Below are 10,358 nucleotides of genomic sequence, written 5' to 3' on the forward strand. Positions count from 1 at the left end.
GTACAAACACGTTCATTTTCATCAACGTGATTATTACGCCCCTTCCTTTCATCGTGGTAGGGTAGGTTGTATATAAATATTTTGTACATAAAGATCACCAAATACTGTAAGTGGTATTTGGCTAAAGCTGGACGCCACATTGATGGGAGATGCTATCTCCCAGTCCCTCTTCCCTTAACCTCTTGGAGCTGCTGCGAGCCTAAGTTAGAGAGTCGCTAGCCTGGAGGGGCACGCGCAGCTCACCCATCTTAGAACACCAGTTCATCTTACGATAAAAGCCCATCTCCATTTAAAAACTCAGAAAACATCCCAATGCCTATACTCCTCAGAACAATTTCCCTAAGGGAAGCTTGGTACAGCAGACCAAAAAAACAACTGCTTCTCTTCCAGACAGAAAGGTGGCCCCTGGCAGGGCACCAGCATGAGGGAAACCAGTGTGCTCTGAAAAACTACCATGAGAACATTTCAGACACTCAAACTTGAAACCAGTGTGAAGCTTCAGCATGCTTTCAATGTGGGAGAGGCATTTAAATTTACATAAGAGTTTGTAGATACTTCCTTTTTTCAGAGATAATGATGTACTTAGCCCTCTCCCAGGCAGTGTAAAGCAGACTGAGAAAGTGTAAGAATTCTGGATTAATACAATTTGAGATGTATTTCTGGGTCTTGGGGGTAGAGTGCCTTTTTGCAAAGTGGATACCATCTTTTTAGTTCAAGTTTTGATAGCATCGGTGGAAGTGGGCAGGGGGCAGTAAGTTACAAATACTACATTCTGTGGTATGTTCCCTCTACTGAGTTGGAAATGTTTCTAGTGTCAGATTTTAAATCGTGATCCTGAAGCTTCCTTCCTCTCTTCCACTAATGATGCAATAATAGCGGTTTTCATTTTAATGAGCAGAGAACAAAAAAGAAATGTTTTAGCTCTGCCTTCCAGTACCAGGTTCCCCTTACTGCTCCTCACTTCAAATATCCCTGCCATTTACCAGACCCCCCTCAGAGCTCAAGGATTGGGACATATGCAAGGATTGGGACACAAGGTGTGAGAATGCTTGGCAGCACCAGGCTGAGCCCTCTGGATGAAAGTCACAGGGTTGGGTCCTCCAAGAACAAGCTTGAGAAAGAAGAGTACCCAGAACCTCAAGATGGATTTATCGTTTTCTTGCCCCCAACTCTAGATTAGATCAAATTTTGTTTTGTGGTTCAGAAGTTATTAAGTGGAGGGGCTGGGTGAGGTGGGGAGGAAGATGGAAATTGAAGGTCTCCATTTGCTTAAGGGGAGAAGTAAGTTCTGCTCAGCTCACCGCCTTCCTATCTGCCCATAACAGTAATGATTAAACATCCAGGAGATGGGTGGAGAAAGTGCTTCAAAGTTTAAAGTTGTTACCTGGCTCTGGGTACTGTTCTAGGAAGGCCATACACTTAGCAGAAGTCATCCCAGTTTTGTGATGCATCATTGACTTGGGAGAGGATGAAGGAGACTGGATTTTCCTCTGACATCTTCCATGGTAGTCATTTTGAGCACACCGGCTCTGTTAGTTGGTATGGTGGAAGGGCACCATACTAACAGACTCAGAGGCTGACTCCCAATCCCATCACCAACACTTAGCAGGTATATGATCATGGGCAATTCATTCAATTGCCTGACAATTATAGTCTACATAGGGGGAAGAGCACTGGATTTGGAGTCAAGACACCTGGACACTTGGCTCCACACTTTCTTAGCTGGGTGACCTTGTGGCAAGCCACTTAGTCTCTCAAGCCTAAGATTCTTCAGCTATATTATAATGGGAATAATATCTTCACTAACTACCTCACAGATTTGTGGTGAGAAAATAATCAGATAATGGGATGAAAACACTATACTGGAAAGGGCTATACAGAAGTTAGAGATCATTTGCATCATCTATTCACTAATGTTTTCCACTGCTTCTTAAATCTGTTTTGTTTTGTTTTGTTTTCCTTCCGAGCATTGAGTATGAGCAACCACAGCATGGAGATGACATAGGGGACTGGAATTATTTCATTTTTAACACAGAGACAGGAGAGGTAGTTGACGGGTGGGTGTTATATACCAGTGATGTGTGTGGTAGAGCATTTCCCCTGGGTTATCTTGACAGTACCTGGACGTGTTGTAAGGACCCTTGCAGTGAGTCTAAGGCTGGACACTTGGGGGAGCAAATAGTGATTAAGAATTGAGGGGAGAGTCTGGGGCAATGCTGTTCTCCTGCCAGGCTCTGACACCACCGGGCTAATCTATGACTTGAGGTGTGGACAGGAGACCTAGGAGAGAAGATTATCCTTAAGGCCCTAGCAGCTCCTTGACAGGCTCAAGTCCTGATAGCGAAGGGGAGAAAGTGTCACCTGTGAGATCAGCTGTCCCGGGCAGCAACTGCCTTGTTATCACCAGCAACCTTTGCCCTAGTCAGTATTTCTGTGCTTAGAAAAATACTGAAACATGGTATCACGGGGCTTTCATAAGCACGTGGAGGCAGGGACCATCTCATCAAGCTTTGTGTCTCCAGTAGCATCTAGTGAGGTGCTTTGTATATATCAGGTGCTTCATAAATGTTGCTTGGGTTGAACTGCCGTCCTGCCCCACAAGAATGATGCTCCATTGGTCATCACATGATATTTGGAAAACAGTGCTGACTCAGATGCCGACTGTGTGTGACTTTGGGCAAGACTCTCCATCTCTCTCGTCTTTATTTCATCTGTAAAATGAAAGTGAGTGGATTAGATGCTCTCTAAGATCCTCCCAGCTCCCAAGCTTTACAATAACCCTGTGATTCTGAAGTTTCCATTGCCTCTGAGCATGCGTGAATAATGCCTCCACTGCAGTTCCATCTCTCTTCAAAAGGTTTCTTAGCCAGAAGAAGAGGTCTGAACATTCCACAGACAGTTGTCTGTTCCTCTTTAGCGGCTTTTACTGTCTTCAGGATAGTGCTGGGGGAGCAGCCTTCTCTGAAAGGAGATTTTAAAATACACAATATTTTCTCCTCAAAATTGGCGGAGAAGAGGAAATGCAAAGAAGGAAACTGAGTGCAGTAAACACAGCGGGTTTTTCACAGGCTTTTGCTTAAAGTGTGTGTGTGTGTATGAGTGTGCGCTTCTGAGCACATATTGACAACACGGAGAAACCAATCGGAAATACACTGTGCAATTGAGGCAAGCTGGCCCAGGTTTTAAAATTTCCCATGGATAATCTAAATCCAAATAGATAGGAATTGGCCATATGGTGGAATGAGATGAATAGAAAATATGCTTTTTAAGGAAATTTTTAGTACCAAACATTGCCAGTGACAATCTTTAGTTAAGAATGAAATTATTCTGACCTAAAATTCTTATCTCTGTCATTTTGGTTTTTTAAAAAACCCACAATATTCATGGAATTATATGATATTTTAATTAAACATTTATCTTAATTCTGTTTCATCTACTCAAGGAAAACAAGCAGCATTTTTCATTGCATTTAAAAATGTAAAATACTTGCATGCCACCAATCGTAATATCTTACCAGTTGGATGCCTGTAATGTGTGACCTTATGTGTACCTGTGTTGTTTTGAAGAGAACAAAGGAAATAATACTTTGTAAACTGTTTAAACTTATGTTGGCGACATTTATTTGGCTAGGCAGTTATTGAAAAATTCATATAGTTTCACTTTTCATTTTGAAACTTTTCAATCAAAGGTAGACATTTATTCATTAGGGGATTAAAAACTAATTTGCCTTTTAAATGTGAAAGTGGACATTGTGGGAAATAAGTGTGTGATAAAGCAAAATGTATGAAGTATGACATCCTCTTACTGGGATAATTAATAAGAAGCCCAATGGAACAAACAGGTGCAATGTTTGACCCTTTGGAATTAACCAGCCAGACCTAATGGTAAGGTAAATGTATACTGTTTTAATTCATCAAGATCTTTCTGCTTTCAAAGATATGATGTATTCATTTATGTCTGGAATGAAGTTTCCAAGTGAAAATTTACAGAACATTAGGAATTAATAAACTTTCCTTTTAAAATGAAAGTAAAGACTGATTTAATCTGGCTAATGTTTAGACAGGTTTTCTCTTTAAAATGAATAGTTGGCACTGTGTTCTCATATTAGACGAGTACATTTTCAGAAAGGTCTATAAAGTGTCCTTATTATGAAGAAGATAAGAAGTATGGACAATGAGAAGTAGCCAGAGAGGAAAAAAACCCATACTAAAATATGCACACACTTGGCTAAACAATTAAAAATTGTTAGAATAAATGGGAGCAGGAATATAGATAATCCCAATGGGTTCATTGTTTTACCTTGATTTTCTTATGTTAACTTTGGATTTAGGGTTTGTGTGGGTTTTTAAAAAGCTATGCTAGGATTGGTAGCCCAGAACACTAGAAATAGCAAAGTTATAAAGATTTGCCCTGGAAAAAAAGGAAAGCATTTTTTTCCTGTCCTCCTGCTGAACTCTATCCTCTTTGTCACTTAGACTGTTGGAAAGGTCCAAGAAAAAACACAGAGGGCCTATGTCTAACTTCTGTTTTTGCTGTTCCACACCTTCTTGTGCACAAGTACAGTAATTATTTTGTTTAAAGGACTCCTTCAGGCTGTGGGCTTTTAATGAATAGGAATTACAAATATGCACTTTGAAGTCCAACTTGCCTAGTTCAAATCTCACTTGTTATATAAATTTGTATAGATTTCATAGCCTCCATTTCTTCACCCGTATAATAGGAATCATAATCCTACGTGACAGTAGTACTGTTATGAGGATTAATGTGTAAAACACTTAGGACAGTGCCTGACATGTAGAAGGCACGTGGTATTACTATCCTAAACTGTAACTTAAATATCCATGAATATTAGTGCCAATAAAGCTGTCCCTTTTATGTTGACAATGTCAGGAATTTAAGCAGGACTCTTAGTTATTTTTGTGTTTCTACTGTCAAAGCCTTCTGGCAAACAAGCCCTCCCTCCTCACTCCAGTAATTGAATATAAACAAGATAGAGCTGACTCAGGAGTTACTCCTAACGTGCCCTATCATTTAGCTCTGCTTCTTGTCTCTTCCTTGATGTTTTCATTTGTTTGTACCTGCTCTGCTTTCTTGGTACCCTCCTTGGCTTTTTGGCAGTCTGGATTCAGGAGCAACTCCTTGACTTGTGGGTCTGTCTTGTGCTGGGCTTGACTCTGTGAGGGACCTCCTTCTCTCAGATTGATTATTCAGCCTTCCTCTTATGGCTATGAGAAGTAGTGTCCCATGCCTCCTCTGCCCCAGTACTTACCCATGTCCTGGTTCCACCAGCCAGGGAACATGATGAGACGCCCCCAGCCTCCAGCAGGTGTCCCACAGGTCACAGCATCTCAGTAGGAGGAATTAGATGTAAGTGTTCTTGACTGAGAGTGGGCTGTGCAGGGGGCCCAAACAACCTAAGGAGATGAAATGGGAAAATCAGGCAGCTTCGTGATTCAAAAGAACTACAATTTGTAGGTCTACAATTTGGAGAACCTCCTCCCCCAACACACACTCCCTCAACTTACCAATCCTCAGCAAAATTTTAGTGTTACTTTTAGTGCTTTAGTCGTTTTTAGGCACTTAGAAATGAAACAGCGGTCTTTAAGATGGAGCACAGATTCATTTAGAGAAAATCGAAAATCATGAGAGTTCAGGGAAAAGAACACACTGTAATTTTCAGCAAGACATTTGACAGAGTCTCGCAACATCCTTGAGAAATGTGGGTTGCATAATAGTGAAACGAAATAGTGAAATGACTGTTTTAAACAATCTTTCTTGACTCTTAATCATAAGTAAATGCTGACGAATGGAAGAATTTCAAACAGAAGGGCTTAGTAGCCGCCATACAGCTCTTTCCTTGATATGTTCGGATCAGCAGTTCATCAGGAATTTAGAGGTATATTGCTAGAATACCAAGTCTTCAAAGGAATGAGGAATTCTTTGAGAAGTGCAAAAATATCTGGACAGGCCAAAGTCTAAGCCTGGCCTGTATATAATCAGGTAAAATTTAATACAAGTAACAATGTAGTTGTCAATTTTTAATCCAAAAAAATAAACTACGGAAGATAGAATGGGAAAAATATGACTCAACTGCCATCTGTGTAGATAGAGACTTTGGTCTTGGCTAAAAGCTTAACTGCAAATAAGAAGTAGAATGTCCTACCTAAAAGCTAACTCTATCTTAAGTCACATTAGACAAAGAATCTTGACATTTGGCCAAAAGTCTCCTATTTGGGCACCTGTGTGGCTCAGTTGGTTAAGCGTCTGCCTTTGGCTCAGGTTGTAATCTCAGGGTCCTGGGAACAAGCCCTCATCGGGCTCCCAGCTCAGTGGTGAGTCTGCTTCTCTCTCTCCCTCTGCCCCTCCCCTGCTCGTGCCTTCTCTCTCTGGCACACTCTCTCTCTCAAATAAATAATCTTAAAAAAAAAAATCTATTGGGCGCCTGGGTGGCTCAGTGGGTTGAGCCGCTGCCTTCGGCTCAGGTCATGATCTCAGGGTCCTGGGATCGAGGCCCGCATCAGGCTCTCTGCTCAGCAGGGAGCCTGCTTCCTCCTCTCTCTCTGCCTGCCTCTCTGCCTGCTCGTGATCTCTCTCTGTCAAATAAATAAATAAAATCTTAAAAAAAAAAAATCTATTTGTCTTGGGCTCTGGGCCTCAGCTTTTAGAATGTGTACTTTGATATTATTTCCATTATCGTTGAACCTTGGCATGGAAGTATTTATGTGTTTATAAAGGTTATTCTTTTTTTTAAGATTTTATTTATGAGAGAGAGCGAGAGAGAGAGTGTGCACAAGTGGGGAGAGGGGCAGAGGGAGAAGCAGGCTCTCCCCTGAGCAGGGAGCCTGATGTGGGAATCATCTCTAGACTCTGGGATCATGACCCAAGCTGAAGGTAGGTGCCCAACCAACTGAGCCACCCAGGGACCCCTATAAAGTTTATTCATATGGCTAATCAGTCAACAGTATCATTGATAAGAACTAAGTATGTAACTTGGATTTGCTTTTATTATATGAATAATCATTTTCAGATATAGGCAACTGTTCTAGATATAATCTGAGTGAAAAATCTCTGTATTATTTATTTGTCAAAATTTATGTAGGTATAAATATGTACTAATTATTGGTAAGTAAAATGCTATAATAACTGCTGATTGTGAAAGGTTTATGTTCAAAACTAATTTAATAATTCAAAATGATTAAAAATCATTAACAACTTTCAAGTAGATAAATGACAGTAACTACAAATACAGAGAATGCAATACAGAGAAGAGTAAATGTTTTTTAGTCAGCAAATGTTTATAAAAATTTAAACAATATAAGGAAGCATAAATAGAAGTTACTTCATATGATAACTCTGTTCTTTGTGGAAGTGTTTGGTATAACCAGCGTTTATAATTTAAAACCAGAATTTAGGGGCGCCTGGGTGGCTCAGTGGGTTGGGCCTCTCCCTTCGGCTGGGGTCGTGGTCTCAGGGTCCTGGGATCGAGTCTCTCATGGGGCTCTCTGCTCAGCAGGGTCCTGGGATCGAGTCCTTCATGGGGCTCTCTGCTCAGTATGACATGCTCTCTGCTTCCCTCTCTCTCTGCCTGCCTCTCTGCCTACTTGTGATCTCTGTCTGTCAAATAAATGAATAAAATTAAAAAAAAAAACAAATCAGAATTTAATTCTTACTTAATTCCATTTAGGACATGGATCTTGTTCATCCCCTTACATCAGCTGAATTTGACTCTATAGTGTCTGCAGATGAGTCTTAACAGCTGACAATGCTGGGAAATTATTGTTTCTGTACTACAGTGTAAAACTTCACCATTTTAGCACTAATATTTTACATAATAATATTAAAATAATTAACTTTTGGCATAAAATTTGAGGTTTATTTGTGTACTAATTATTGGTAAGTATTATTATTATTCGTTGGTAGTGATATTTTCCAGCAACCTTGGCTTCAACTGAAAATTTTAGTTCTCAGCTCTTTGGTGTGTGGCTGAGATGTATATTCAATGCACCTCCGGTGAAGGCATAATAGGATATGAAAATAAGAGGAACAGCAAAATTAATTCCAGCTGATGGCATTAGGGAAGTTGGAGGTAGAAAGAGGCATTTGAGATGGACAAGGAAACACGAGAAAGCTTCTAGCTGACAGAGGTGGGTGATAGGTAAGAACATTTCAAGCTAAAGAGCTTGCTTGAAAAAAAAATAGAGTTTACTTAAATCCTTTCTATAAAATTGTATGTCCCAACCTTGGTGTTTGTATTCTCTGATTCCTACCTCCCACTTTAACCAACTCCAAGCTCCCAGAATGAAATCCTTACCTCTTAGTTTCAAGTTTACATCTTTAGCTTAAGTTTTCTTAGCTCTCCTATAAAATACACATTTAAGGGGTGCCTGGGTGGCTCAGTCAGTTAAGCATCTGCCTCTGGCTCAGGTAATGATCACAGGGTCCTGGGATTGAGTCCAGCATGGAGCCCTGCGTGGAGCCAGCTTCTCTCTCAGTCTCAGCCCCTCCCCCTGCCACACTCCTGCTCCCTCTCTTTCTCTCCTTCAAATAAATAAATAAGATATTTAATTTATATGTGTATGTTTAAAAGAATGCATAAATATATCAGTGCTGCTGGTGTTGATTTGCATATATTGAGTCAGTATGACATGCTTTATGAGTTACTCTGGCTGGAAGCTTATTCATTCATTCATTTATTTTTAAAAATTTATTTATTCGACACAGAGAGAAAGAGCACAAATAGAGGAAGTAGCAGGCAAAGGGAGAAGCAGGCTCCCTGCTGATCAGGGATCCCGATGGAGGGCTCGATCCCAGGACTCTGGGATCATGACCTGAGCCAGTGATAGACACTTAACCGACTGAGCCACCCCCATGTCCCTGGCTGGAAGTTTAAAGATAACAGTAATTAGGGCTTATAGTACATTAAGTAGAGTTACAGTGACATTTTAACAATCACATTCACTCTAACCAAACCCCGAAAACTAATAGGAACCATACTCTGTCCCTCATTCATGTATTTTACTTAACAGTCTCGGATTTGTTCTTGACAGTAGGCTGAACTTCCCGTTTTCCATTATTCAAAGTGGGATTCACTGCATGGGGAAGGGTTGCCATACCTCTTCTGTTTCTATTGCCTTTCATCGAATAGGCAGTGCAGCAGTCAGCTCTTGCTAGGTGAGTGTCTAGGAAAAAACAAACCTGGATCTCAGTTTACTTCTTGTGCACATTACATGTCAGCACCTGTGTCTATCTCAGGCCCCGCCCCATGTGACTTCTCATTCTACAACCCAGGCAGGTGGACCAACTGGGATATGGGATATGTCACACTCCTCCTGGAGAGAGAGAGTAAGCATACTAGTGGGAAACACCAGTGATTTTTTTTTTTTAAGATTTTATTTATTTACTTGAGAGAGAGCTTGCACAGAGGGAGAGTGAGAAGAGGGAGAAGCAGACTCCTCCCCAAGCAGAGAGCTTGATGCAGGGCTTGATCCCAGGACCCCAGGATCATGATCATGAAAGGCAGATGCTTAACTGACTGGTTAGGCACCCCAGAAATACCAATGACTCTGAAAGCTGCTATTCAGAGCTGTCCTGTTGTCCCTTCCACTCACATCTCATTGGCTCAAAAAAAGGTCCACGTATATAAGCTTTGAGATTGCAGTATAACAAGATCTGTGTGAAGAAAGAAGGAAAAATGTATTACCAGATCATAGCCAAGCATGAAAATGTCTATAGGACATTGCAAGTCACACAGCAGTGGGTAGGGCTGTTCTGTCCTGTAGAGGAGAGCCAATATTTGGGGAAAATATCTCAATCTACCACAGGACTTCAGTGGCTCTTATCTTTTCACTTATGTATATCAATCTAATTTGTAGGGTTTTCCTTTGCTTTTTCTCTTAAGAATGTGTTTTGCTAACTGTAAGCTACTAATGACAACACATAAAACATAGTCTTTTATTTTTTAGATTTTTATTTATTTATTTGACAGAGAGAAAGAGAGCAGGAGAAGGAATGTGAGCAGGAGGAGTGGGAGAGGGAGAAGCAAGCTTCCCGCTGAGCAGAGAGCCCCATGCGGGGCTCGATCCCAGGATCCTGAGCCAAAGGCAGACACTTAGTGACTGAGCCATCCAGGTGCCCCAAAGCATAATCTTTTTTTTTTTTTTTAAGGTTTTATTTATTTATTTGACAGAGAGAGATCACAAGCAGGCAGAGAGGCAGGCAGAGAGAGAAGAGGAAGCAGGCGCTCTGCTGAGCAGACAGCCTGATGCGGGGCCCAATGTGGGGCCCGATCCCAGGACCCTGAGACCATGACCGGAGCCAAAGGCAGCGGCTTAACCCACTGAGCCACCCAGGCACCCAAG

The 10,358-nt window shown here is 41.1% G+C and overlaps 1 long non-coding RNA gene across 1 annotated transcript; it reads right to left on the reverse strand.

The window, feature by feature from the left end:
- Nucleotides 1-921: 921 nt before the first annotated feature.
- Nucleotides 922-7,760, reverse strand: LOC131999762 (uncharacterized). Its single transcript, XR_009399102.1, has 2 exons — nucleotides 5,526-7,760; nucleotides 922-5,414 (listed from the first exon to the last, which is right to left on the reverse strand). It is a non-coding gene; the product is annotated as an uncharacterized LOC131999762 (long non-coding RNA).
- Between the last annotated feature and the right edge of the window lie 2,598 nt (nucleotides 7,761-10,358).

The sequence above is a fragment of the Mustela nigripes genome, chromosome 13 (genome assembly GCF_022355385.1).
Source record: "Mustela nigripes isolate SB6536 chromosome 13, MUSNIG.SB6536, whole genome shotgun sequence".
NCBI classification, from domain to species: Eukaryota; Metazoa; Chordata; class Mammalia; order Carnivora; family Mustelidae; genus Mustela; species Mustela nigripes.